Source organism: Ascaphus truei, chromosome 6 (genome assembly GCF_040206685.1).
Source record: "Ascaphus truei isolate aAscTru1 chromosome 6, aAscTru1.hap1, whole genome shotgun sequence".
In the NCBI taxonomy this organism is placed as follows: Eukaryota; Metazoa; Chordata; class Amphibia; order Anura; family Ascaphidae; genus Ascaphus; species Ascaphus truei.
The window spans coordinates 50,360,147-50,386,390 of record NC_134488.1 but is presented as its reverse complement, the minus strand read 5'-3'; the positions used below and the strand labels follow the sequence as shown (position 1 = coordinate 50,386,390).

The window sequence follows — 26,244 nt, the reverse complement described above, 5'->3', positions numbered from 1 at the left end:
TTCCTTTGCCCCCTGCCTTACCCCTGTGGCAGTGGGGGAAGGGGACGGCGACTTCTCCCGGCGGGCACCGCCCTCTTGGTTTTGGCGCGAGCTTCGCCCATGCGCAGTAAATATCGCGCACGCGGTCCCCATAGAAAAGAGCTTTGCCAAGGACTACAATTCCCAGCAGTCTCTGGGGACTGCACTTTCACCCTTGTCACAGGCAGCATTGAAGCCAATAGAGCTGGCAGATTCTCATGCTGCAGAGTTGCAACAATGTTGTGTGCAGACAGGGTTTTTGTCAGTTGCAGCACGTTGGGCAGTCAGAGACCGGAGCAGCCCAGGGAAGGAGGTAGGGTACAGGAGTCAGGGACTCCCTGTACTAGGCCAGCACCCCCAGGGCCCGAGATAGCTCAGCTCCCCAGTAAGGTGAGTGTTGCCAGGGGCAGCCCTCAGGTTAGGGACCCTGCCACTTACATTAGTGGGAGCTGGGAAAGAAAGGTTACAGAGAGTTGGAGTCAGGGAGCTGTGAGGGAAGGAAGGGTGCGGGGAGCGAGTGCAGCTCCTGCCCCACATAGGTACCCACACCCCAGGTAGGCCCCAACTCCCCACTAGTTTAGTGGGTAAGTGCTGAGGGAGGCCCAAGATAGGGACGCTGCCCTTAGTATAGAGTGCTGCCTTGTCAGAGTCACGGCTGTTAGTGCTGTGAGGTCTGACCGGCAGGCACCTTGTTGCGCAGCACGTTGGCTGCAAGCATTTAGTGAGGCTGAAGGGACTTGGGTAGTTAGGGGAGTGGGACAGGCCATAACCCCTGCAGGCCCATAGGAGTTCCCCAAGCCACTACAGGTTGCTGTACTACAGGGACAGGCCCTAGGTTAGGGTTCCAGTCACGTTAGTACCAAGTGTTAGTTAGGGACTCAGCGGACGCTGCGGTTCCTGTGAAGCGGTTCGGACCCACGTTGGGGTCCGCAGAGACTATTCCGGAGTGAGACCGCCCTGGTGGTCTGCGTACAAAGGAGTTCGGTTGGAGGATCAGACGGATTCATCACACGTCTGACCCTTTGCGAAGCCAGTTGCTGCTCCGAGTACCGGAGTGCTCGGCAGGTACCATACAGTCATAAGTGCACCAACGGGCCCCTTAGTGTAACTGTGACTGCGCAGTCACCCACGTTCTCTCCAAGAGTGCGGGACATTGGGTGGGATTCTCGGGACACTGGGTGGGATCACCTGGTGTTGGGGAAGCGTCCTGCGCGACGCAGTAGGTGTCTCCTCTAGAGAGGGACACAGGTTATATAAAGGTATTGCGTGATATGTTGTTTGCATGTTAGTAAAGTCCTTAGTTATTTTACCTCACCGTGTATGTTATTATTGATTGTCCTGCGAGGAACCACTCCCCCTCTGGTGGGAGCCATCGCAGGTGGAGGCGCTGAATTGAGTAAGTGGTTACCCCTAGTATAATTGCCCCAGGTTCCCCGTGGCGGAAGCTCAGCCCTCCTGTGAGCCAACAGGTAATGCACCACACCTATGGTAACACCGTATGTTCCTTGCACCCACATCAGATCTGCGATTGGGGGGGGGAATACCCGTTACATATAGATATGGTTATATAATGGTAGGGAGCAGAACATTGGAGAGGGGCAGGGAGGGGAGTGTGTATATAGAATATGGTGTATATAACGGTAAGGAGCAGGACATTGGAGAGGGGCAGGGAGGGGAGTGTGTATATATAATATGGTGTATATAACGGTAAGGTGCACAACATTGGAGAGGGGCAGGGAGGGGAGTGTGTATATATAATATGGTGTATATAACGGTAAGGAGCAGAACATTGGAGAGGGGCAGGGAGGGGAGTGTGTATATAGAATATGGTGTATATAACGGTAAGGAGCAGGACATTGGAGAGGGGCAGGGAGGGGAGTGTGTATATATAATATGGTGTATATAACGGTAAGGTGCACAACATTGGAGAGGGGCAGGGAGGGGAGTGTGTATATATAATATGGTGTATATAACGGTAAGGAGCAGAACATTGGAGAGGGGCAGGGAGGGGAGTGTGTATATATAATATGGTGTATATAACGGTAAGGTGCACAACATTGGAGAGGGGCAGGGAGGGTAGTGTGTATATATAATATGGTATATATAATGGTAAGGTGCAGAACATTGGAGAGGGGCAGGGAGGGGAGTGTGTATATAGAATATGGTGTATATAAAGGTAAGGAGCAGAACATTGGAGAGGGGCAGGGACTGTGTATATATAATATGGTGTATATAACGGTAAGGAGCAGAACATTGGAGAGGGGCAGGGAGGGGAGTGTTTAAATATAATATGGTGTATATAATGGTAAGGAGCAGAACATTGGAGAGGGGCAGGGAGGGGAGAGTGTATATATAATATGGTGTATATAATGGTAAGGAGCAGAACATTGGAGAGGGGCAGGGAGGGGAGAGTGTATATATAATATGGTGTATATAACAGTAAGGAGCAGAACATTGGAGAGGGGCAGGGAGGGGAGTGTGTATATAGAATATGGTGTATATAACGGTAAGAAGCAGGACATTGGAGAGGGGCAGGGAGGGGAGTGTGTATATAGAATATGGTGTAAATAATGGTAAGGAGCAGAACATAGGAGAGGGGCAGGGAGGGGAGTGTGTATATAGAATATGGTGTATATAACGGTAAGGAGCAGGACATTGGAGAGGGGCAGGGAGGGGAGTGTGTATATATAATATGGTGTATATAACGGTAAGGAGCAGGACATTGGAGAGGGGCAGGGAGGGGAGTGTGTAAATATAATATGGTGTATATAATGGTAAGGAGCAGAACATTGGAGAGAGGCAGGGAGGGGAGTGTGTAAATATAATATGGTGTATATAATGGTAAGGAGCAGAACATTGGAGAGGGGCAGGGAGGGGAGTGTGTAAATATAATATGGTGTATATAATGGTAAGGAGCAGAACATTGGAGAGGGGCAGGGAGGGGAGAGTGTATATATAATATGGTGTATATAACGGTAAGGAGCAGAACATAGGAGAGGGGCAGGGAGGGGAGTGTATATAGAATATGGTGTATATAACGGTAAGGTGCAGAACATTGGAGAGGGGCAGGGAGGGGAGTGTGTATATATAATATGGTGTATATAACGGTAAGGAGCAGGACATTGGAGAGGGGCAGGGAGGGGAGTGTGTATATATAATATGGTGTATATAACGGTAAGGAGCAGGACATTGGAGAGGGGCAGGGAGGGGAGTGTGTATATAGAATATGGTGTATATAACGGTAAGGAGCAGGACATTGGAGAGGGGCAGGGAGGGGAGTGTGTATATATAATATGGTGTATATAACGGTAAGGATCAGGACATTGGAGAGGGGCAGGGAGGGGAGTGTGTATATATAATATGGTGTATATAACGGTAAGGAGCAGGACATTGGAGAGGGGCAGGGAGGGGAGTGTGTATATATAATATGGTGTATATAACGGTAAGGAGCAGAACATTGGAGAGGGGCAGGGAGGGGAGTGTGTATATAGAATATGGTGTATATAACGGTAAGGAGCAGGACATTGGAGAGGGGCAGGGAGGGGAGTGTGTATATATAATATGGTGTATATAACGGTAAGGAGCAGGACATTGGAGAGGGGCAGGGAGGGGAGTGTGTATATATAATATGGTGTATATAACGGTAAGGAGCAGAACATTGGAGAGGGGCAGGGAGGGGAGTGTGTATATAGAATATGGTGTATATAACGGTAAGGAGCAGGACATTGGAGAGGGGCAGGGAGGGGAGTGTGTATATATAATATGGTGTATATAAAGGTAAGGAGCAGAACATTGGAGAGGGGCAGGGAGTGTGTATATATAATATGGTGTATATAACGGTAAGGAGCAGGACATTGGAGAGGAGCAGGGAGGGGAGTGTGTATATATAATATGGTGTATATAACGGTAAGGAGCAGCTGCATTGGAGAGGGGCAGGGAGGGGAGTGTGTATATAGAATATGGTGTATATAACGGTAAGGAGCAGGACATTGGAGAGGGGCAGGGAGGGGAGTGTGTATATAGAATATGGTGTATATAACGGTAAGGAGCAGGACATTGGAGAGGGGCAGGGAGGGGAGTGTGTATATATAATATGGTGTATATAACGGTAAGGAGCAGAACATTGGAGAGGGGCAGGGAGGGGAGTGTGTATATATAATATGGTGTATATAACGGTAAGGTGCAGAACATTGGAGAGGGGCAGGGACGGGAGTGTGTATATAGAATATGGTGTATATAACGGTAAGGAGCAGGACATTGGAGAGGGGCAGGGAGGGGAGTGTGTATATATAATATGGTGTATATAATGGTAAGGAGCAGAACATTGGAGAGGGGCAGGGAGGGGAGTGTGTATATATAATATGGTGTATATAACGGTAAGGAGCAGGACATTGGAGAGGGGCAGGGAGGGGAGTGTGTATATATAATATGGTGTATATAACGGTAAGGAGCAGAACATTGGAGAGGGGCAGGGAGGGGAGTGTGTATATATAATATGGTGTATATAACGGTAAGGTGCAGAACATTGGAGAGGGGCAGGGACGGGAGTGTGTATATAGAATATGGTGTATATAACGGTAAGGAGCAGGACATTGGAGAGGGGCAGGGAGGGGAGTGTGTATATATAATATGGTGTATATAATGGTAAGGTGCAGAACATTGGAGAGGGGCAGGGAGGGGAGTGTGTATATATAATATGGTGTATATAACGGTAAGGAGCAGGACATTGGAGAGGGGCAGGGAGGGGAGTGTGTATATATAATATGGTGTATATAACGGTAAGGAGCAGAACATTAGAGAGGGGCAGGGAGGGGAGTGTGTATATAGAATATGGTGTATATAATGGTAAGGAGCAGCTGCATTGGAGAGGGGCAGCGAGGGGAGAGTGTATATATAATATGGTGTATATAATGGTAAGGAGCAGCTGCATTGGAGACGGGCAGGGAGGGGAGTGTGTATATATAATATGGTGTATATAATGGTAAGGAGCAGAACATTGGAGAGGGGCAGGGAGGGGAGTGTGTATATAGAATATGGTGTATATAACGGTAAGGAGCAGAACATTGGAGAGGGGCAGGGAGGGGAGTGTGTATATAGAATATGGTGTATATAACGGTAAGGAGCAGGACATTGGAGAGGGGCAGGGAGGGGAGTGTGTATATATAATATGGTGTATATAACGGTAAGGAGCAGAACATTGGAGAGGGGCAGGGAGGGGAGTGTGTATATATAATATGGTGTATATAACGGTAAGGTGCAGAACATTGGAGAGGGGCAGGGACGGGAGTGTGTATATAGAATATGGTGTATATAACGGTAAGGAGCAGGACATTGGAGAGGGGCAGGGAGGGGAGTGTGTATATATAATATGGTGTATATAACGGTAAGGTGCAGAACATTGGAGAGGGGCAGGGAGGGGAGTGTGTATATATAATATGGTGTATATAACGGTAAGGAGCAGGACATTGGAGAGGGGCAGGGAGGGGAGTGTGTATATATAATATGGTGTATATAACGGTAAGGAGCAGAACATTGGAGAGGGGCAGGGAGGGGAGTGTGTATATAGAATATGGTGTATATAATGGTAAGGAGCAGCTGCATTGGAGAGGGGCAGGGAGGGGAGAGTGTATATATAATATGGTGTATATAATGGTAAGGAGCAGCTGCATTGGAGAGGGGCAGGGAGGGGAGTGTGTATATATATAATATGGTGTATATAATGGTAAGGAGCAGAACATTGGAGAGGGGCAGGGAGGGGAGTGTGTATATAGAATATGGTGTATATAACGGTAAGGAGCAGAACATTGGAGAGGGGCAGGGAGGGGAGTGTGTATATAGAATATGGTGTATATAACGGTAAGGAGCAGGACATTGGAGAGGGGCAGGGAGGGGAGTGTGTATATATAATATGGTGTATATAACGGTAAGGAGCAGAACATTGGAGAGGGGCAGGGAGGGGAGTGTGTATATATAATATGGTGTATATAACGGTAAGGTGCAGAACATTGGAGAGGGACAGGGACGGGAGTGTGTATATAGAATATGGTGTATATAACGGTAAGGAGCAGGACATTGGAGAGGGGCAGGGAGGGGAGTGTGTATATATAATATGGTGTATATAACGGTAAGGAGCAGGACATTGGAGAGGGGCAGGGAGGGGAGTGTGTATATAGAATATGGTGTATATAACGGTAAGGAGCAGGACATTGGAGAGGGGCAGGGAGGGGAGTGTGTATATATAATATGGTGTATATAACGGTAAGGAGCAGAACATTGGAGAGGGGCAGGGAGGGGAGTGTGTATATAGAATATGGTGTATATAATGGTAAGGAGCAGCTGCATTGGAGAGAGGCAGGGAGGGGAGAGTGTATATATAATATGGTGTATATAATGGTAAGGAGCAGCTGCATTGGAGAGGGGCAGGGAGGGGAGTGTGTATATATAATATGGTGTATATAATGGTAAGGAGCAGCTGCATTGGAGAGGGGCAGGGAGGGGAGTGTGTATATATAATATGGTGTATATAACGGTAAGGAGCAGCTGCATTGGAGATGGGCAGGGAGGGGAGTGTGTATATATAATATGGTGTATATAACGGTAAGGAGCAGGACATTGGAGAGGGGCAGGGAGGGGAGTGTGTATATAGAATATGGTGTATATAACGGTAAGGAGCAGAACATTGGAGAGGGGCAGGGAGGGGAGTGTATATAGAATATGGTGTATATAACGGTAAGGAGCAGCTGCATTGTGCTCACAAACTGATTATGGCAGACGGGCTTCTGAGAATGCCGGCTTCATCAGAACTTGTAAATGAGGGAGAGACGCTGTCTGCACAACACGGTCTGCCTGCTATTTACATATTGTTAAATGACAGTCCATTTAATTAGCTAAATTACCGTCGTCTGATGATAATGATAATAACCCGAAAAGTGGCTGCAAATGGATATATTTTTTTTTTTTTAAATCTGCAAATAATTCCCTGTTGAGTTTGTCGGTGAGAGAATGTGGGGGGGGGGTTAGACATTGAGTCTTCCTGTCCCTCCAGGAGAATGTTTTGTCCCGATGTGACCCCTTCACTCCTGTCTCTAATGAGGACATGGCCGCCCTGCTATTCTTCCCAATAGAAAGAAGGAGCGTGTTGCTGCGCACCGGCAGCCTCTGGGGGAAGGAGAGAGGAGGGGAGTCAGGGGGACAGCGGCGTGAGAGCCGGGTGAGCTGCTCCCCTCCCTATAGACTCACACACCCCGTGCATGCCGAGGGGCTTCGGGGGGCTCTGTACGTGCAGCAAACTGGGCACAGCACTGAATGTGAAGAAACATTGCAAGCTGACCCTCTATAAACCTGTCCTGTTATTTCCTCTGACACTTGTAATTGTACAAAGACCAATAATATGTCATCCTATGTATGTATGTATGTATGTATGTATGTAAGTATGTATGTAAGTATGTATGTAAGTATGTATGTAAGTATGTAAGTATGTATGTAAGTATGTATGTATGTAAGTATGTATGTATGTAAGTATGTATGTATGTAAGTATGTATGTAAGTATGTATGTAAGTATGTATGTAAGTATGTATGTATGTAAGTAAGTATGTATGTATGTAAGTATGTATGTAAGTATGTATGTAAGTATGTATGTAAGTATTGTGACAAACGGCTTACTCCGGGGCTCCGCCGTCTGTCCGGGACTGTTAGAACACGGTCTTTTAGGGTAGGTTAAATGATGAGACGTCACGTACTGTTCCTTTAAACAGGCTAAGCCTGGTTTATTCAGTCCCAGGCACTGAGACTGCCACAGTTTAAACAGAAAACAAAGCCAAACAAAAAGCTGCTCGTCTGAGCGATAACTTAAACTTAGATGTCCCTGACTCAGAGTTGGAAGTGGCTTGTCCACTTCCACCAACAAAATAAGTACCTTTGCAGTCTTTAGACAAACTAACAGAATGAATGAAGCGATTTGGGAAAGAGGCTTTCTCACCCCTCTGCAGTTCAGCAGCCTTCCAGGCTCTTGGGCGGGGCCCAGAGGAAACAGGAAACAGGTCTTATATACCTGAACTCTAATCAGCATGACAGGTGACAGAAAACAGGCAGCAGACAAACTGTGGAATGGAGTGCCTGTACCACGAGGCTGCCCTGTTCAGCTTAGACAGGACAGAAACTGTTCAGTATCCTGGGAGCCCTGTATATGGAGTTTATTACCAACCCCTGGTTTCTGTCACATATCCTCCCCCCCAGCTCAGACCTCGAGGGGTGAGCGACCATGGATATTAGGGAGTGCATCCTTGACAACCCGTCGGCATTGCCATGTTTGTGCCCCGACCTGTGTTCCACAGAAAATTTAAAGGGCTGTAGGCTTAGGAACCACCTGGTCACCCTAGCGTTCTTCTCCCTATTTTGACACATCCAGGTAAGGGGTGCATGATCTGTGACCAATCGGAACTTTCTCCCCAACAGATAATACTTGAGTGTCTCTACAGCCCACTTTATTGCGAGACACTCTTTCTCGACTATGGAGTAATTTTTCTCCTGGGGATTTAGTTTCCTACTTAAATAAAGGATGGGGTGCTCCTCCCCTTGAGACTCCTGGGAGAGTACCGCCCCCAGCCCTACCTCAGATGCGTCGGTTTGGACTACGAACTCTTTGGAGAAGTCAGGTGTGACCAACACTGGTTGGGCACAGAGAGCTTCTTTCAGGCTTCTAAAGGCCTGTTCGGCTTCGGGGGACCACTTTACCATTAGCGGTCCTCTTGCTTTTGTGAGGTCGGTTAGTGGGGTTGCCTTAGTTGCAAAATTGGGAATAAACCTCCTATAGTAGCCAATTAACCCCAAAAAGGTCCTTACTTGTTTTTTTGTGACTGGCCTTGGCCAATTTTGTATCGCCTCTACTTTGAGTGTTTGTGGTTTGAGTAACCCTCTACCAATAGAATACCCCAGATACTTGGCCTCCTCCAGACCAATAGTGCATTTAGCGGGGTTAGCAGTTAGTCCAGCAGACCGAACTGCGTCGAGCACAGCTTGGACCTTTGGAAGGTGGGACTGCCAATCTTCACTATGGATTACCACATCATCCAGGTAGGCGGCAGCGTACCGAACATGTGGTTTTAAAATTTTATCCATCATTCTTTGGAATGTGGCGGGAGCTCCATGTAAGCCAAAAGGCAGCACCTTATATTGAAAGAGGCCGTCTGGGGTTGAGAAGGCTGTTTTTTCTTTTGCCCTTTCTGTGAGGGGAACCTGCCAGTACCCTTTTGTTAGGTCTAGGGTTGTGAGATATCGGGCTTTGCCCAGTCTCTCTACAAGTTCATCCACCCTGGGCATAGGATAAGTATCAAATTTTGACACCGCGTTTAGTTTCCGGTAGTCATTACAAAACCTTGTTGTACCGTCTGGCTTTGGGACTAAAACTATAGGGCTGTTCCACCCACTTTGGGATTCCTCAATTACGCCTAGTTTTAGCATTTTTTTAACCTCTAAACTTATAGCCTCTCTCTTGGCCTCTGGGATTCGGTACGGTTTAAGGTTAACTCGGACCCCCGGTTCAGAGACTATGTCATGTTTAATTACGTTAGTTTTACCTGGCTGTGTAGAGAAGATTTCTTTGTTCCTTCTCACTAAACTCTGGACCTCTCGTTTCTGATGCACGGACAGTGTTTCAGCTATGCTAACCTCTGGGTCAGTTTCTTGATTCTCTGACGGACCTGGGGGTACTAGGGTTAACAAGACCTCTCTATCTTTCCAGGGCTTGAGTAGGTTTATATGGTAAATTTGCTCAGGTTTCCTCCTACCTGGCTGCCTTACCCTATAATTTACTTCTCCCACTCTTTCCAAGACCTCATATGGCCCATGCCATTTAGCAAGGAATTTACTCTCCACGGTGGGAACCAGAACTAGTACCCTATCACCTGGAAAAAAAATTCTGACCCTAGCACCCTTATTATACGTATTCCTTTGTGCTTCTTGAGCTTTCTCCATGTGTTCCCTATGGGTAGGACTGCAGCAATGCGGTCCTGCATTTGGGCAACATGCTCTATTACACTTCTGTAAGGGGTAACCTCGTGTTCCCAAGTTTCTTTGGCTATATCCAGTAAGCCCCTTGGATGTCGGCCATACAATAGTTCAAACGGGGAGAAGCCTGTGGATGACTGGGGAACTTCCCTAATGGCAAATAACAGGTATGGTAACAAACAGTCCCAGTTTTTCCCATCCTTATCGACCGCCCGGCGTAACATGCTCTTTAAGGTTTTATTGAACCTTTCCACTAAACCATCTGTTTGTGGATGATAGACTGAGGTTCTGAGATGCTTGATTTTTAGGAGTTTACATAGCTCTTTTGTTACTTGGGACATAAATGGTGTTCCCTGGTCAGATAAGATCTCTTTAGGAATTCCGACCCGGGAAAACAGAAGTACTAACTCTTTTGCTATGTTTTTAGCAGAGGTGCTACGTAGGGGAACTGCCTCCGGATATCGGGTAGCATAATCTAATATTACCAATATATGCTGATGTCCCCTAGCAGACTTTATTAGGGGTCCTACTAGATCCATAGCAATCCGGTCAAATGGTACCTCTATTATGGGAAGGGGTACCAATGGGCTGCGGTATGCTTTGAACGGGGCGGTGATCTGACATTCTGGGCATGAGGAACAATAGTTTGTAATTTCTGCCAGAACCCCAGGCCAATAAAAGCTTCGGAGAACCTTTTCTTTTGTCTTTTCCACCCCTAGGTCCCCCCCCAATGGATGACTATGTGCGAGGTGTAATACTACGTTACGGAATGTCCGTGGTACCAACAATTGTTTAGTTGTAACTGATTTTCTTTTATCAACCCGATATACTAGGTCGTTCTCTACCTCGAAGTAGGGGTAAGCAAGTGACCTATCTGGTTGGCCATGAGTACTATTCTGGTCCCGTATATTTCCCCTTGCTACCGCTAATGTGGGGTCCTCCCACTGGGCCTTCTTAAAACTCCCAGGACTGACCTCTAGGTCAGCGAGGGTCTTATCCTGTACTGGGGTGGTAAGTGCCTGATCAACATCTTGATTTGGGGTATTCCCTACCAAAGTAGTGATGGGGAAGGGAATTTCACAGCACTCCTCCTTTTCCCCTTTCTTATTTGGGCCCTCGTCAACCTCCATTTCTGAAAAAGGGAAAGGATTTGTTTCTTCTAACACTTCGTTATGGTCTGCTATTGAACTCTGGGCGCTATTCTGAGCTGGGGACCACATTTTTAGAAAATGGGGAAAGTCGGTCCCTATTAACACATCATGTGCCAGTTTGGGTACAACACCCACCTTGAAATCTAAAGAACCAAATTCTGTTTCAAAAAAAACATCAACAGTGGAATATTCATGATTATCCCCATGTATACAACAAATTGCCACTCTTTGTGAACTGTTTACCTGTTTCTTCTTAATGGGCAATAGGTATTCGGACACTAGTGTGACCATACTCCCAGAGTCAAGAAGTGCCCGAACCCTCTTACCATTAACCTTTACAAATGCCCACAGATGGTTATTCAAGGGGTCCTCTGGGCTAGGGCCCATACATTGGGACAACAGCGAATAAGGTTCCACGCTGTTGCATTGCATGGGCTCATCATTTAGTGGGCAGATTTTTGCTGTGTGGCCCCTCTCATGACAATTTACACATTTAGGTACATAGTCTGTGTCCCACTTAGAGCCTTTTCCCGGCTCCCCATGTTGGCTATTGCCCTTAGTGTGCGAACCACTGTTGCTGGTGCTGCGTGAAGGTGGTCGCCGCTCTTCAGCTCCCCTTAACCCCGGTACCCTTTTACCGTCTCTGGAAGAGTCCTGGAACCTCGGGTAGTGGGGTTGCTCCACGACTGTGGGTTGCGGGTGCTCTCCTGCTGCATTGTACCTTTCTACGAGGGCCACAAGCTCATCCGCATTGTGGGGGTCACTCCGACTGACCCAATGGCGTAAGGCAGAGGGAAGTTTCCTCAAGAACTGGTCCATGACCAACCGTTCCACGATGTGGCTTGCTGAGTTGATCTCGGGTTGTAGCCACTTCCGGGCGAGGTGGATGAGGTCATACATCTGGCTTCGGGTGGCTTTATCCATCGTGAAGGACCATGCGTGAAACCTTTGGGCGCGAACAGCCGTGGTTACGCCGAGGCGGGCGAGGATCTCGAACTTCAATTTTGCATAGACGTTAGCTTCGGCTGGCTCTAGATCAAAGTAAGCCTTCTGGGGTTCGCCGCTTAGGAAGGGTGCGATTAGACCAGCCCACTCAGCTTCTGGCCATCCCTCTCTCTGTGCCGTGCGTTCAAACGTGAGAAGATAGGCTTCCACATCATCCGAGGGTCCCATCTTCTGAAGGTAGTGGCTTGCCCTGGTCATTTTCGGAACTGGGGCTGCCGCTGCCAGTGGAAGGTTACTGATAGTCTCCCTCAGGATCTCGAGTTCCTGCTGTAAGCCCTGAGCGAACCGCTGTTGCTCCTCTTTCAGCAAGCGGTTTGTCTCTTGCTGGTTTGCATTCGCCTGTTGCAGGGCTTCATTCGCGTCTCTCTGGACAGCGACATTGCGTACCAGCGCACTCACCACGTCTTCCATCTTGTTTGGAGAGAGAGAAAAAAAACCTTTTTTTTTTTTTTTCTTTAAAGTTCTTTAACCCCCAGACCTTTTAGTGTTCTGCCCGCATTCTCCACCATATGTGACAAACGGCTTACTCCGGGGCTCCGCCGTCTGTCCGGGACTGTTAGAACACGGTCTTTTAGGGTAGGTTAAATGATGAGACGTCACGTACTGTTCCTTTAAACAGGCTAAGCCTGGTTTATTCAGTCCCAGGCACTGAGACTGCCACAGTTTAAACAGAAAACAAAGCCAAACAAAAAGCTGCTCGTCTGAGCGATAACTTAAACTTAGATGTCCCTGACTCAGAGTTGGAAGTGGCTTGTCCACTTCCACCAACAAAATAAGTACCTTTGCAGTCTTTAGACAAACTAACAGAATGAATGAAGCGATTTGGGAAAGAGGCTTTCTCACCCCTCTGCAGTTCAGCAGCCTTCCAGGCTCTTGGGCGGGGCCCAGAGGAAACAGGAAACAGGTCTTATATACCTGAACTCTAATCAGCATGACAGGTGACAGAAAACAGGCAGCAGACAAACTGTGGAATGGAGTGCCTGTACCACGAGGCTGCCCTGTTCAGCTTAGACAGGACAGAAACTGTTCAGTATCCTGGGAGCCCTGTATATGGAGTTTATTACCAACCCCTGGTTTCTGTCACAGTATGTATGTATGTAAGTATGTATGTATGTAAGTATGTATGTAAGTATGTATGTAAGTATGTATGTATGTAAGTATGTATGTATGTAAGTATGTATGTATGTATGTATGTATGTAAGTAAGTATGTATGCCTTTATATAGCGCCATTAATGTACAGACTGTAGCGCGTCACAGCAGTAATACACGTGACAATCATATAGATAACAAATAATAGAAATGTAGCCCTCTTTCCCCCTGACTAAGAAGAGACTACCCGTGCTGCTGTCACCTGTTTTGGCTACCAGAACGCCTGAGCCTCCGCCACTGGGAGCCTGGGGTATCGCTTGTTCGCCTCGGTGCAGCGCCTCCACCAGCGAGGGATCCCAGCGTAGTGGGAGGAGCCCCTCACCGGAACCGATTTACACAGTAATGACGCGCAGTTATATTAGAACAGTATTTACTGAACACATATAGTACACGACAAGAATAACACGGCCATGCAAGGCCGCACCCACACAACCCCTCCCGGGGGGAACCCCCAAATACCGGAGTGCCTGGGCACTTAACCCCTGAGTGTCCACAGACTAGACCCTCCCCAAAGAGCGTGTGTGGGATAGCGCTACCCACAGTGTGTTTGGCCGTTGGTGCACATGTAGACAATACCTCCCTGGTCTTAGTCCAGTCCAGGTTACCTGAGCCGAGTCCGTGGATCCGCGACGTGGTTCCGCGCCGCGACCTGCAGGATCCTCTGCTGCGCTGATCCGCAGGCGGATGCCTCTGGAGGGGTTTCCCTGCGGAGTGTGCCCCTATAAAATAGTCTCTGATAAGGTAGCCTTAATCTGATCACAGACTGCAGGCCGCACTTCACCACAGGTGCAGGGTTCTGCTGCTGATGTGTCTCACTGACACGCTACTGGGGTTCCTATCTAAGGCCTTTCCCTGCAGCAAACACAAACTACAGTGAGTCGGGGGATCTATCTGGGGCCTAAAGGGGGTGATCTGGCCTAGTCTGAGTGCCACTGACACTCAAACCCTACCTTCCCCTTCTGCATCCCTGCTCCGACTGCCTACCTCACGCTCTGAGCGTGCCAAATGTATCAATCCTCTCCTCAGAGGATCCTAGCAGCCCTATTGGCTCTCCTATACCACGTGGAGGCAGCCCCTGATGCTGCTGGGATATGTAGTCCCTCGCGGAGCCCCTTGTGTATTGGCTGCCGCTGCTGCTACTCCCTACGCATGCGCAATGTACTGTAATGGCCGCCGGGTTGTCTCGACTCCTATGCACAACTGCTTCTGCGCGGAAATTGCAAGATGGTGGCGCCCTGTAATAGGTGCCGCCGCAGAGCTCCGGCGACCCCGGTCGCCCTACCGGTATTTTCTCCTTCTCCCTCAGCCGCCTCCCTGCCCCGCACCCGCATCAGAGTTAAATGAGATAAACTTTGTGCACCGCTGTACTAAGTTGCGCTGATTCTGAGCTGGTGTATAGATAATGGTATTAAAGAGATCCTACCTGTACATAGAATACATCTCAACGACTAATACGTGTAAAAATACACATATATATATATATATATATACATATACATATCCAAATACACATAATAACTAATAAAAGATGATGCTGGTAAAAAAATGATATCCTAAGATATAATTAAAACCACTGATAAACCCTTACATGATGATGTATTGCAGCAGCATGCACATATATTAAAGATAGTGTAGTCAATAATAATACTATACACAGTACATGTAGGAATAGAAAGGGGCGGACTTAATGGGTATTAGACCAATCCGCACTGCCCTCCTTTCCAGACGTGTGCTGATCTATGAATGCTGCCCCAATTTCTCTCTCTCTCTCTCTCTCTCTCCTCTCTCTCTCTCCTCTCTCTCTCTCTCTCTCTCTCTCTCTCTCTCTCTTCTCTCTCTCTCTCTCTCTCTCTCTCTCTCTCTCTCTCTCTCTCTCTCTCTCTCTCCCCCCTCCCCTCCCTCCCTCCCTTCTCTGCTCTCTCTCTGTTCTCTCTCTCTTTGCCCTTTCTCTCTCTGTTCTCTCTCTATTTGCTCTGTCTATTCCTCTCTCTCTCCTCTCTCTCTCTCTGTCTCTCTGCTCTCTCCCCCTCTCCCCCCCTCTCTCTCTCTCTCTCTCTCTCTCTCTCTCTCCTCTCTCTCTCTCCTCTCTCTCTCTCTCTCTCTCTCTCTCTCTCTCCCCCACTCTCCCTTCTCTCTCTCCTCTCTGCCCTCTCTCTCTCTTCTCTGCCCTCTCTCTCTCTTCTCTGCCCTCTCTCTCTCTGCCCTCTCTCTCTTCTCTCTCCCCCTTCTCTCTCTTCTCTCTGCCCTCTCTCTCTGCCTTCCTCTCTCTCTCTGCCTCTGCGACTCTCACTCTCTCCCTTCTCTCGCTCTTCTCTCTCTCTCTCTCTCTCTCTCTCTCTCTCTCTCTCTCTCTCTCTCTCTCTCTCTCTCTCTCTCCTCTCTCTCTCTCTCTCTCTCTCTCTCTCTCTCTCTGCCCTCTCTCTTCTCTCTCTCTCCCTCTCTCTCCCTCCCTTCTCTCTCTCTCCCTCCCTTCTCTATCTCTGTCTCTCTCTCTGTTCTCTCTCTCTTTGCCCTTTCTCTCTCTGTTCTCTCTCTATTTGCTCTGTCTATTCCTCTCTCTCTCTCTCTGTCTCTCTCCCCCTCTCCCCCTCTCTCCCTCTCCCTCTCTCTCTCTCTCTCTCTCTCTCTCTCTCTCTCTCTCTCTCTCTCTCTCTCTCTCTCTCTCTCTCTCTCTCTCTCTCTCTCTCTCTCTCTCCTCTCTCTCTCTCTCTCTCTCTCTCTCCTCCCCTCTCTCTGCCTCCTCTACCTCTCTCACTGAATGGGACCCCCCTCTGCCTGTCTCACTGAATGAGACCCCCCCTCTGCATGTCTCACTGAATGAGACCCCTCTCTGCCTGTCTCACTGAATGAGACCCCTCTTTGCCTGTCTCACTGAATGAGACCCCTCTCTGCGTGTCTCACTGAATGAGACCCCTCTCTGAGTGTCTCACTGAGTGAGACACGCAGAGAGGGACACGCGTGGTATTGAGATGATCGCGCCCCTTTATCTGCCGTCTCCTGCTTGATATGGATGTTATTTATTCTCAGAGCATCGCTGACTGACGGACCCCCAAATCTTCCCTGTCCCCCTGGGACAAGCTGGGTTAGGGGTCTCCCTCACACGGCCGCTGTAACCAGTCACTTGGGTTTCTAAGTATATTGTTATACGGAAGCTTCCTATTTCCATTATAAAAATGATCACATAATGATGTTGGTTTAAATGCAATATATCCCATGTTGTGAACCATTCCTGGAAACCACCTTTTATACCTTTATTGTAACATTTGTATTCAAATTTTCCCTTGATCAAACTCTTAAAAAAATAAATAAATAAACTCTTTAATTGCAATCTTACAATAAAAATTAGGTGGTCCTCTGATCCAAATAGAAATCCTAAAATCTTTATATTTTCAGCAGCATGTTTAAATGGGACGGGAAATATCCCATACCCACAATGCCTCACTATTATCTTTGTTTCCATCTCAATTTGATACAGTAGAAAAGGACATTAGTTTATTTTGCCAAACCGCGTTACTTGTGGCTCTTGGTAACATCCGAGTAACGGTGTCTGCATAAGCACATCACTTTGTTTTCAATGCGATATTTTAAGCATACCTGTAAGCCTACACATGGTGGATTTGTGTTTGTAAAGGATCTAAGCTTAAAGCTTAAATATAAGGGATCAGGGGACCCGGCCTTACGCCAGACTTCATTTGAAATAGTTTCACAAAGTTTCCAATAATCAACGTGTAGGTTACCGCTTCTCTGGCAGGCGTTACCGCTTCTCTGGCAGGCGTTACCGCTTCTCTGGCAGGCGTTACCGCTTCTCTGGCAGGCGTTACCGCTTCTCTGGCAAGCGTTACCGCTTCTCTGGCAGGCGTTACCGCTTCTCTGGCAGGCGTTACCGCTTCTCTGGCAGGCGTTACCGCTTCTCTGGCAGACGGTGCCGCTTCTCTGGCAGACGTTATCGCTGGTGCATTGCAGCGGGCACGGCAGGGTGGGCAACTCCAGTTCTCAAGGGTCCCCAAAATGTCACGTTATCAGGGTATCCCTGCTTTCTTTTTTTCCACTGCTTTTTAGTAATAAATCTTCAGCAACTTCACTTAATTTATTTTAGATCATGGTTCCTAGTAATCTGTGTTGAGTAGTGACCATGATCTGCATTTTTTTCAAGCCCGTTGGTTACCTTTTTTTGCTAACTGAACTAGATTAGGTGTGTGCTGGGAGCGCAGAAGATTACCCGACTGCGGTAACTCATTATAAACTTGTATGAGATCTGATGCCAACAACTCTTTACAGGTTTTAACACTCAGTCGTCGGATCATCCATCCCGGGGCTTATCTCTTCCTGTAAAGATTGAGTACTCCGCTGTATCTCTTCCTCAGGAGCTGTGAGGACCATGTTCTCTGCTTTGACCAAATCGAACTTTTGACATAACATTTTTAGAACTTGGATTTTTTTCTCATCTCTCTCTTTCCATACATAATAAGGCTGAATTATACTGTGCATTTTCCTCTTATCAGTTTGCAGAATCCCATCTTTGTCCGTTAAATTGCACCTACGTTTACTTTTTCCTCCCGTCTTTGCAACAGCTCAGGGATCGGGCAGGAACGTCCCTGTCCCCTCACACAGATTTCCTCCGATCATATTGTCATTTCTCATCTCCACTTTAATCTGATTTATACTTTTGGTTCCTATTCTCTTCCCATTCAGAGTATAAGCTTCGGATGTTTCAGCTGATATTGTACTCGCTGGAGCGTGGCTACGGGAAGTAGATAACTCGCCATCGGGAAAAGGTTCCATTGCCTTGGATCAGCCGGAGAGGGGCAGGGCTTTACTCACTGCCCCACTGGATATAACTCGCCATCGGGAAAAGGTCCCATTGTCCTGGATCAGCCGGAGAGGGGCAGGGCTTTACTCACTGCCCCACTGGATATAACTCGCCATCGGGAAAAGGTCCCATTGCCTTGGATCAGCCGGAGAGGGGCAGGGCTTTACTCACTGCCCCACTGGATATAACTCGCCATCGGGAAAAGGTCCCATTGCCTTGGATCAGCCGGAGAGGGGCAGGGCTTTACTCACTGCCCCACTGGATATAACTCGCCATCGGGAAAAGGTCCCATTGCCTTGGATCAGCCGGAGAGGGGCAGGGCTTTACTCACTGCCCCACTGGATATAACTCGCCATCGGGAAAAGGTCCCATTGCCTTGGATCAGCCGGAGAGGGGCAGGGCTTTACTCACTGCCCCACTGGATTACAAGTTAAGAAGACAGAAGAAAAGAAAGAAGAACGCACCGGGGAGACGTCTCTTTAATCCAGATATGATCACGGACTTCTGCGCATCGGCTGTTGAGGATCATTGCGTCGAGGGTCCAGAGTTTGGTCTCACGTAGGACGGGGGGTGAAGACGTCAATGGTCTGAAAAACATTGATTGTATTTCATTTAATTGTGTGTTTACCGGGTGGGTAGCGGGAGGGGTTGTAACCGCTAAGGTAATGTAAGGGTTAACTCCTCCCGCTACCCTCCTGCAAGGCCTAAACACCCACAATGGGCCAAATACCACCTTCACCCACCCCTGCTAACCCCAATAAACTGGGTACTGGTGTTTAACCCCTTCATTACCTTAGCGGTTATTATTAGAGCTCTATTATTGAAACTGGTTTTATGTTCTTACTTTATGAGGGTCTTTTTTGATAATCAATATCATTGTAGGTTACTTGAGGGGTTGTCAGCACTATTTATGTGTCAAAGTTCTCTACTTTTGCCTAAACCTAGAGCTTTTTTCCTTGCAATTTTCATCAAGTATGGTTTCTATTATTTTATAGTTGGCAAGTATTGGTTTCTTTGATTCATCTGTGTGGCTGTCGATCCACATTCTATATACTGTACTACTATGAATTATTTACTCACCTCATGTACTGGTCCTTTCCTTATATCGTATTGGTATCTAAATATGGGATAACTATTTTCATGATTTCGAGTTGTTCATAAAGTTTTCTCTTATGCTTATAGGACCTCTTTGGTCTTCATATTGATACCCATTGTAGGTGAAAGAGGGTTATTCTATATCCCTGTTTGGATTGGTATGATTATGTATTTGATTGCAGGAATGGTTTACATAGGCATTTATGCATGGTATTATTTATATTAATGTGTTATTGTTTATACTATTCCTTTTTATTATTGTCTGTTATCAATATATATTTTTTAATATACTCACCTACTTGTCAGGGATATACATATGTTTCAAACACATTGTTTGTGTTTGTCATTATTTTATGTATATTTTATTGCGTCTGTCCGTTCGGGGACTGATTAAAGTTTTCTTTATTTTATTTTTGGGCGGCTGATATTCAAGGCCAATAGGGATGACGTTGCATCAGCGCAACCTGTTTTCGAGTCGCGCGCCGATGATGTCATTCCCGAAAATGAGTGGCACGAAAGGAAACCTATAAAAATGTGTTTTTTTTTTATATATGCCTTACACCTTGATAAAGTGCTAACGCACGAAACACGTAGGTGCCTTACACCTTGATAAAGTGCTAACGCATAAAACGCGTAGGTGCCTTACACCTTGATAAAGTGCTAACACACGAAATGCGTAGGTGCCTTTTTCACCAATCCATTGGGAGCTACACTCAATAAATTCATTGCTATTTGGAATTGCCCTGGAATCTCTTCATTTTTTTCACCCTGGACCCTGTGCTCAGTCTTCACCCTACATCTCTCTGATACCCCCCGCAAGGCCTAAATACCCACCACGGGCCAAATACACCTTCACCCACCCCCCGCTACCCACAATAAACCGGACACCAGTATTTAACCCCTTCATTGTCTTAGCAGTTAGCCGTCAAGGTAATGAAGCTGCCTGTAAATGTATTTTTAATGCATAGGGTTGGAGCTGAGGGTCTCAGGAGCAGGTATTAATGTGTATCAGCTCCTGAGACCCTCGGCTTCAATCCGATGCAATAAAATACATTTTTTTTCTAAGTTCTACTCGTAAATCCCATCCCTTTACCCTTGGGTGGCGAAATGAAATGTGCGCATTACCTGCTAGCTGAGAGCCTCGAGGAGATTCTCGTAGCTACTGGAAAAGGGGGATTTTTGAAAAAAAAACGCGAGTTGGAGCTGTTTTTGAGCTCCCGATCAGTGTGTTTGAGCCGCGGCGCTACCGCTCGGAGAGATGCGTTACCGCTCGGGGAGATGCGTTACCGCTTGGGGAGATGCATTACCGCTCGGAGAGATGCGTTACCGCTCGGGGAGATGCGTTACCGCTCAGGGAGATGCGTTACCGCTCGGGGAGATGCATTACCGCTCGGGGAGATGCGCTACCGCTCAGGGAGATGCACTTCCCGTACGAGTTTGGCAGGTCATCTGAGCTTTCTGAATAGCAAACTTGCCAAATCGTTCGGGAAGTGCTCAAAAATCTTGATGAGTTAGTTATTGAAGGTTATAAAATGGGCCCCTCTGAGTCTTACTCTAACACGTTACCTGAATTTCCTTCTTTACATACATTTTTATCTTTTCGACTTGTGCTTTTTCCTTATAATACGTAAAAACATGTTTCTTTGGAAAATGTTGTTTACAGATATCTACTCGCTTTAAACAACAAAACAAACAAAGCGCACAACACTCACCGTGAAAAATGTAATAAACTGTGTTTATAAATAAGGTATTTCAAGGTTAAGCGTACATCAAGATAGACTTAATCAGGCATAGAGAGCCACACCGTGGCAGTTACCAACAGCCGCAACCAGGAACCGCCGGGATCTCGCTCCCCCTTCCGCACACTCAGGTCAGATGAAAATAAGACGCAATACCGGACTATTGATGTCTCTGCCACAGTCTCAATGTCCCGTACGTGACGTCAGTGCGCCCGGTGGATTCAGGGGAGTAGTTGTCTCAATCCTCACTTGTGGCATACGGGCTCCTTACTGCAGACCTCACTGCATCACCACATAGGCTTTGTTTTTACTTTGGGCTCCCCAAGGCGATTGGGATTTTTCCGCGGCGCCCAAAGTAAAAAGAAAGCCTATGTGGTGATGCAGTGAGGTGTGAAGCGGGACAGGCAAACACTGCTACACAGAGCAGATTTGAATACTCTGCGGGCCTCATCGGGCGCACTGACGTCATACACGGGACCGTGACACCACGCCGCCACGCTGCCTGATTCGTGCGGATGTCCAGTGAGGTCTGCAGTAAGGAGCCCGTATGCCACACGTGAGGATTGAGACAACTACTCCCCTGAATCCACCGGGCGCACTGACGTCACGTACGGGACATTGAGACTGTGGCAGAGACATCAATAGTCCGGTATTGCGTCTTATTTTCATCTGACCTGAGTGTGCGGAAGGGGGAGCGAGATCCCGGCGGTTCCTGGTGGCGGCTGTTGGTAACTGCCACGGTGTGGCTTTCTATGCCTGATTAAGTCTATCTTGATGTACGCTTAACCTTGAAACACCTTATTTATAAACACAGTTTATTACATTTTTTCACGATGAGTGTTGTGCGCTTTGTTTGTTTTGTTGTTTGTAGATTCTAGGGTCTTGGGCTTCCCTATACACAGCAGCAGACGCTCATCTACATTGGTAAACACTTAATTACTTGATGCACTTTTATCACGTGGTTGGGTGTATTTCATTTAATTATCATCACTGATACACTTTTATTAAGTTAGAATTCTTGTGCGCACTTATCTGTTTTTCTGTTTGTTATCTACTAGCTTTGCCTGTATAATCATGTCAATTAGAAATGTCTCGTGCTGCAATTTGTCAAACCCGGAGCTACGATATTTATTGTGTGTAACATAGTCTCCAACTAATATAAAAAGTTTGGATGTGAAACAAGGTTAAATTAAACGAAATAGTTTTCTTCTTTCCGTTTTAGTTTGAGGAGTATAAAGGTTACCCAATCGTTACCGAATAAAATCTAGCAATAGGGCTCTTCATGCACTGCTTTCTATTACTCTTTCAACATTAACCTCAGTCATTTTAAATCCAAATCTTCCATTATAATTTCTTTCCAGCCCAAAAGACCAGAAAGAGGGCCCGATGTCCACTCTCTTGTAGCAGAAATAACCTATTTACATGCCGTGTTTCTTGTAGCATAAATATATCGAAGTCCTCATTAGACAAATGTTAGAAGATTACTTGACCCCTGGACGATGCATCTTCGAGACTCCAGAGTTGGCTTGAGGACAAGTCCTTGGTTGGCATGAGGACAAGTCTTTGATTGGCTTGAGGACAAGTCCTTGGTTGGCATGAGGACAAGGCTGAGATTGAGTCTCAGGAAAGGTCAGCTCAGCTTTCTCATCAGGGTCCTCTACTCAGTGGCTCCACTCTCTCCTTAGTGGGGCAAAACTCTTCTGAACAGTATGTCCATGTGCTGATACACGGAGGGTGCAGGACTTTCTGCCTTTTCTGAGGCTTTGCCAGCTTTTTTTCCTCTAGTTTGTTGACTTGTGATAATTTGGGAATCTTCCTAGTTGGTTTGAGTTGCTGCTCTTCTTTTGGACTCAACTTTCTTCTTGTGATCTGGAAATCTCCATCTGCACCTTCCATTTGTTTACCTGCACTGCTTGTATCTTCTCCCCGGATGTCTGTAGTGAGGGCAACATTCTCCTGAGTTCCCTGTGTGAGATCTCCCTGCATCATTGTTTTCTTCTCCTGACAGTAGTTCCCTCCTCATTCTGCCGTGTCAGCGGATTCCCTCTTTATACTGTATATTATGAGCGGTTAGTTTAGTCCCATTTTAAAACATCCCATTTTGTCCCACAGATTATATTTAATCTCCCTGCAGATGCTGATATTGAGCCCCGATGAGGTCAGAGGTATAACAGAGGTGGTACATGGATCCATTTGTGCCATACTTTGGGCTGCCCCTGGTACAAGCAGGTTGCTGTCTCATTCCCAATGTAGAAGGAGTTTGGGAGCTGCTGGGTCACATGGCCGTGCAAAATAGCTTTATTTACACTGTCCATCCTCTTCACCAGAAGCCCTCCCTGATTTTGCTCTGCATCTGCCTGAGCAGCAAACATAGCACATCTTTTTCTGAAATGGTTTAATTCCTCAACAGGATTGTGACCGTATTTATATGTGCTCTGCTGATAGGGATTGCTGTGACCGGTCCCCACCGCTCTGGGGTCTTCATATGGGTGCACTTTTCCCAGGAGTAATCCAATGACTGTGACAGTTTGTAACTGATGTCATATTCCTGTGTTCCTGGCACATGGATCAGTGCAAAGACCTTGTGAGCTTCAAAGCCGAAGGCTTCTTTGAGAAGCTGCTTGCCCACATATATTCTGTCAGGGATGTCATCCTTATCACCCATGTAATGCAGCCGCAACACATTCTTCCTTCTTAGGGAAGGTTCCTCCTCCGCTCACTATACTGAAAAAACGTGGTTTGGACCTTCTGCATGTCTGCTAGACATGAGTCAGGATTCTGTAAAGGAACGGACACTCCTATTTGCTCAGGCCACGGTGCACTCTGCTCTCCATGCCTGGGTGTCGGCACTCTCTGCCCTTGTGGCCAGAGTGTGGGTGCTCTCTGCTCTCCATGCAAGGGTGTGGGCACTCTCTGCACTCCGGGCCAGGGTGTGGGTGCTCTCTGCGCTCCGGGACAGGTTGTGGGTGCTCTCTGCATTTCAGGCCGGGGTGTGGGTGCTCTCTGGACTCCGGGCCAGGGGGTGGGTGCTCTCTGCGCTCCGGGACAGGGTGTGGGTGCTCTCTGCCCTTGTGGCCAGAGTGTGGGTGCTCTCTGCTCTCCATGCTAGGGTGTGGGCACTCTCTGCACTCCGGGCCAGGGGGTGGGGCTCTCTGCACTCCGGGCCAGGGGGTGGGTGCTGTCTGCACTCCGGGCCAGGATGTGGGTGCTCTCTGCGCTCCGGGACAGGGTGTGGGTGCTCTCTGCACTCCGGGCCAGGAGGTGGGTGCTGTCTGTGCTCTGGGTCAGGGTTTGGTGGTCTGCTTTCTGCAGCTCAGGATTTGGGGGGCTGCTTTCTGCAGCTCAGGGTTTCGGGGGGCTACTTTTTGCTGCCGAACCCGGGTTCTGTGCTACCTGCTGAGCCCGGGTTCTGTGCTACCTGCTGAGCCCGGGTTCTGTGCTACCTGCTGAGCCCAGGTTCTGTGCTTCCTGCTGAGCCCGGGTTCTGTGCTTCCTGCTGAGCCCGGGTTCTGTGCTACCTGCTGAGCCCGGGTTCTGTGCTTCCTGCTGAGCCCAGGTTCTGTGCTACCTGCTGAGCCCGGGTTCTGTGCTTCCTGCTGAGCCCGGGTTCTGTGCTTCCTGCTGAGTCCGGGTTCTGTGCTACCTGCTGAGCCCGGGATCTGTGCTACCTGCTGAGTCCAGGTTCTGTGCTACCTGCTGAGCCCAGGTTCTGTGCTACCTGCTGAGCCTGGGGTCTGTGCTACTCACTGAGCCCGGGGTCTGTGCTACCTGCTGAGTCCGGGTTCTGTGCTACCTGCTGAGCCCGGGATCTGTGCTACCTGCTGAGTCCAGGTTCTGTGCTTCCTGCTGAGCCCAGGTTCTGTGCTACTCACTGAGCCCAGGTTATGTGCTACTCACTGAGCCCGGGGTCTGTGCTACTCACTGAGCCCGGGGTCTGTGCTACCTGCTGAGTCCGGGTTCTGTGCTTCCTGCTGAGTCTGGGTTCTGTGCTACCTGCTGAGCCCGGGTTCTGTGCTTCCTGCTGAGCCCAGGTTCTGTGCTACCTCCTGAGCCCGGGTTCTGTGCTACCTGCTGAGCCCAGGTTTTGTGCTACCTGCTGAGTCCAGGTTCTGTGCTACCTGCTGAGCCCAGGTTCTGTGCTACTCACTGAGCCCAGGTTCTGTGCTACCTGCTGAGCCCGGGTTCTGTGCTACCTGCTGAGCCCGGGTTCTGTGCTTCCTGCTGAGTCCGGGTTCTGTGCTTCCTGCTGAGCCCGGGTTCTGTGCTACCTGCTGAGTCCGGGTTCTGTGCTACCTGCTGAGCCTGGGGTCTGTGCTACCTGCTGAGCCCGGGTTCTGTGCTACTCACTGAGCCCAGGTTCTGTGCTACCTGCTGAGCCCGGGTTCTGTGCTTCCTGCTGAGCCCGGGTTCTGTGCTTCCTGCTGAGCCCAGGTTCTGTGCTACCTGCTGAGCCCGGGTTCTGTGCTACCTGCTGAGCCCGGGTTCTGTGCTTCCTGCTGAGCCCGGGTTCTGTGCTTCCTGCTGAGCCCGGGATCTGTGCTACCTGCTGAGCCCGGTTTCTGTGCTACCTGCTGAGTCCAGGTTCTGTGCTACCTGCTGAGCCCGGGATCTGTGCTACCTGCTGAGCCCGGGTTCTGTGCTTCCTGCTGAGCCCAGGTTCTGTGCTTCCTGCTGAGCCCGGGTTCTGTGCTACCTGCTGAGCCCAGGTTCTGTGCTACCTGCTGAGTCCAGGTTCTGTGCTACCTGCTGAGCCCAGGTTCTGTGCTACTCACTGAGCCCAGGATCTGTGCTACCTGCTGAGCCCGGGTTCTGTGCTACCTGCTGAGCCCGGGTTTTGTGCTTCCTACTGAGCCCAGGTTCTGTGCTACCTGCTGAGCCCGGGTTCTGTGCTACCTGCTGAGCCCAGGTTCTGTGCTACCTGCTGAGTCCGGGTTCTGTGCTACCTGCTGAGTCCGGGTTCTGTGCTACCTGCTGAGCCCAGGTTCTGTGCTACCTGCTGAGCCCGGGTTCTGTGCTACCTGCTGAGCCCAGGTTCTGTGCTACTCACTGAGCCCGGGATCTGTGCTTCCTGCTGAGCCCAGGTTCTGTGCTACCTGCTGAGCCCAGGTTCTGTGCTACCTGCTGAGCCTGGGTTCTGTGCTACCTGCTGAGTCCAGGTTCTGTGCTACCTGCTGAGCCCAGGTTCTGTGCTACCTGCTGAGCCCGGGTTCTGTGCTTCCTGCTGAGCCCGGGTTCTGTGCTTCCTGCTGAGCCCGGGTTCTGTGCTTCCT

The 26,244-nt window shown here is 48.4% G+C and overlaps 1 protein-coding gene across 2 annotated transcripts in view; it reads left to right on the top strand.

Annotated features, from left to right (window-relative positions):
* Positions 1-311: 311 nt before the first annotated feature.
* LOC142497031 (uncharacterized) overlaps positions 312-26,244 on the top strand; it is a 166,419-nt gene continuing 140,486 nt past the window's right edge. For both annotated transcript variants that reach the window (XM_075604259.1, XM_075604258.1), the window contains exon 1: positions 312-1,083. The gene's annotated coding sequence lies outside the window, so the exon portion shown is untranslated. The remainder of the gene's footprint in view (positions 1,084-26,244) is intronic.